At 46.2% G+C, this 3,848-nt stretch overlaps 1 pseudogene; it reads right to left on the reverse strand.

Moving 5' to 3' along the window:
* Positions 1-1,205: 1,205 nt before the first annotated feature.
* On the reverse strand, positions 1,206-2,959 carry LOC105743346 (annotated as a pseudogene).
* Between the last annotated feature and the right edge of the window lie 889 nt (positions 2,960-3,848).

Here is a 3,848-nt window from a genome sequence, read left to right on the forward strand (position 1 = left end):
CCCCTCTCACCTCAGTTGTCATGACAACCAAAATGTCTCCCACACATTTCTGAGCCTCATAGGTCAGGGTTGATTCCACCTCTAGCTGAGTGCTGTGGGCAGTGTGCTCCCTCCTCTGTGCCCTTGTGCTGGGTCTGTGGCCTGGCTTCTCGGGGCTTCTGGAGCGCAGACTCCAATCTGCTTGGTTTTGAATGATGAAAGGAATGACCAGAGACTTTGGCAGGCCAGAGGCCCAGCAGGATGTCATCAGTCAGATCCTAATGAGAGGATGACAAAGGGCCCTTCCAGTTTCCTATTACTGGCATAGGATTCATTCATTCATTCATCTTTCATTAAGAAAAAATGGATTCAGCTTCATTAGCAAATCAAAACTTCAGTTAATCTCTGACTCCTTGAAGGGTAAGGAAAAAAGGTAAATTTCCTTCAGGGATTTGATCTTCATGTCTTTGACCAGATGGCCCAGCTTGGTGACAGGAATCCACTCTTTGTCCTCTGTGTAGAAGCAAACTCATCCTGGCCAGCGGACCAGGTTCAAGGCATTTGTCGCCTTTGAGGACTACAATGGTCATGTTGGTCTGGGTGTAAAGTGTTCCAAGGAAGTAGTCACTACCATTCGTGGGGCCATCATCCTGGCCAAGCTCTCTACTGTCCCGTGAGGAGTGGCTACTGGGGAAACAAGATCGGTAAGCCCCACACTGGTCCTTGCAAGGTGACAGGCGCTGTGGCTCTGTGTTGGTGTCTGATCCCTGCCCCCAGAGGCACTGGCATTGTCTCAGCCCCTGTGCCCAAGAAGCTGCTGATGATGGCTGGTACTAATGACTGCTGCACCTCTGCTGGGGGCTGCACTGCTACTTTGGGCAACTTTGCTAAAGCCACCTTTGATGCCATCTCCAAGACCTACAGCTATCTGACCCCTGACCTCTGGAAAGAGACTGTGTTCACCAAGTCTCCCTATCAGGAATTCACCGACCATCTTTGAAAACCCGACTGGCCTAAAGTCATCTGCCAGTCTCTGTCCAGAGGACCCAAGCTCCAGCAGTAGCTGCAACATAAAGGGTTTTTACACAAGAAAAATAAAATGAATTAAGTCTATAAACAAAAACAAAAACAAAAAAACAAAAAACACTTCAGTTAAGTGCTGCTTTTTTTTTTTTTTTTCTAGAGTCAGAATAGCTTTATTCCCTTTGGAGGGTGGCCAGGTGAAGTTAGAACTTCTGGAACTGCTTCTTAGTGCCTCCGGCCTTGGTGACCTTAAGCACACTGAAGCACACTGTCCTGCTCAGGGGCCTGCCCTCGCCCACTGTGACGCCGTCACTGAAGGAGGGGGAATAGGTGCACCGACCTGTTCAAAGCGATTCTATTTGCTGATGTAGTGGAGATAGTCTCGGCGGATGGCAATGGTCCTCTGCATCTTCATCTTGGTCACCACGCGAGGCGGGATCCGCCCCTGGATGGAGACGTCCCGGTAAATGGGCGCTGCTTATCATTGTAGGTGCCCTCGATGGCCTCTTTGGGGGTCGTGAAGCCCAGACTGAGGTTCTTGTAGCACCGAAGGAGCTTCTTTTTTCCGGTTTCTCCCAGAACGACCCTCTTCTTGTTTTGGAAAATAGCCGGCTGTTTCCAGTAGGTGCGCTCTGTCTAAATAGCCGCCCTCTTCCCAGCCGGCTGAAAAAAGAGCTAAGTACTGCTCAGCTGCAGAACTCTTGTGTCTGAGCACGCACCCTGAGTTCAGTCCCCAGCACCGGGAAACAAAACTGTTCAAAAAACCAAATACTAACAAGTGTTAGTGAGGGTTTGGAGAAATCGAAACTTCTATGTTGCTGGTAGAAATCTAAAATGAAGTCACTAATTTGGAAAAAGTTGACAGTACAGCAAAAGGTTAAACACTAAGTTGCCCTGTGACTCAGCAATCCCACCCCTAGGTATATAGCCAAGAGAAAGAAAAACATACTTATACAAGTATGTATACAAACACTGATATCAAAGCCAAAACAGTAGAAACCCAAAGGGCTATCAATAGATCAATGGATAAATTGCAGCATATCCATACAATTGAATCTTAGTAATAAAAAGGAATAAAATACTGATCTGCTATAGCATAAATAAACCTTGAGAGCATTGGGTATTATATGAAAACATTGTCCTGTGTGAAATAGGCCAAGTACAAAAGATCACACCCTATAAGATTCTATTTATATCAGAAATCTCAAGAGAGACAAAAACCATCAGATTCCACCTCCATGAGACGCCTAAAGTCATTGAAGCTGTACATACAGAAGTACAAGGTGGTGACCAAGGGCTTCAAGGGGAGAGAGGAGGGGACTCGCTGTTTAATGGGCATACGGTTCCGGTTCTACGAGACGAAGAAGTTCTCACGATCAGTTTCACAATAATGTGAATATACTGCTGAAATGCACCATTCAAAATGGTTAAGATGGTAAATGTTATGATATACTTACTGACATTTTTAAAGTTAAAAAAAACCAACATTCCACTTGCCAACAAGTGACTCTATACTGGTCACCTAGGGTGGGGGAGGGGCCATAAGAATAAAAGGCTGAAGGGGAGCAGGGTACCCTCTGGCAGGATGAGAACCTGTTGGAACCAGATGGAAGTGGTGTTCGCAGAAATTGAAGAGGTAGTAAGTAAGTGCTACTGCCATTTTCACTTTAAATACTTATCATATGTTATGTAAATTTTACTTTAATTTTAAAAAAGACATAGTGACTTTGTGAAGCAAACAAACAAAAAAAAGCATAATTTGGGGTTTGGAAGAGTAGCTCAGTGGCAGAGCTGGGGCTTAGGATATATGAGGTCCTGAGCTCAATCCCTAGCACCAAAATCATCCTCATCCTCGTCCTCATTAGCTGGGAGATTCAGGGAATACTTTGCCGAGACCAAAAATGATTTATACTGGAATTGTCACGGATACCTGAGAGCAGAACATGGGATGAACCATTCCCCTGACAAACCTGGTCACTTCCTAGCTATTCCCAAGATGCTATCATGATTTTCATCTTATCAATTATTGGGCTGTGCTCCGAGTATTTGTTTAATATACACACAATAAAATCCTCCAGCATTCTAGCTACTAGAATATGAACTTGTAGAAAAAATTCACAAATGTGAATGCTTAGGACTTGAGGGGTCCACTTAAGAATTTAGAGAAGTGTTCTCTTCATGGGGAATCACACAGATTAAAGGGTGACATTCTGGGAACACGCAATGAGAGAGAGATGACTAAGCTTTGAGCTGGCGTTTGCGTGGCTCATTTAGCACTCGAAGTGGCAGTAAGAAACGGTGGGTGGGAATGACTAGGAGATGTTTGGGGGAAGAGGAGGATGAGGTGGGTGAAATCAAGGAGGAGCCCTGGGCACTAGTGACCTGGGAGTTCATGACTTCCATGGCTCTGTGAGGGTCACTGGCCTGGGGACATCCTGGAGGACACAGGTGGGTGTGACACTGTGAGTCGGCAGTGTTGTCCTGGTTCCTAGGGAGACAGTGTCCTGTCAGAATGCGTCCTGGATTTGCCAGTCAGTCTCTGGTACTTCATGAGGACTCTCAGAGGGGAAGACCGAGAGCCTGCAAGGATTATTTTATACCCTAAGATGGAGGTAAATGCAAGGATGGATGTTATGAATGTAAGAAACACCTCAGGGACAGGAGACCAAGACTAACAGTCCTAACGATGTCACCAGCTGGGTAGAGACAGACAAATTGTCATCTTCTCTGCTCCCACTGCCTCACGAGTCCAGTGAGGTGGCCAGAGAAGCCTGGGCCAGCAGTTCGAGTCGGAGCCCTTCCAACCAAAGCGCACACCTGCCACTAGGCTGAGCCGTGTCAGTGAA

The sequence above is a fragment of the Octodon degus genome, unplaced genomic scaffold (assembly GCF_000260255.1).
Source record: "Octodon degus isolate 3935 unplaced genomic scaffold, OctDeg1.0 scaffold00118, whole genome shotgun sequence".
Classification (NCBI taxonomy): Eukaryota; Metazoa; Chordata; class Mammalia; order Rodentia; family Octodontidae; genus Octodon; species Octodon degus.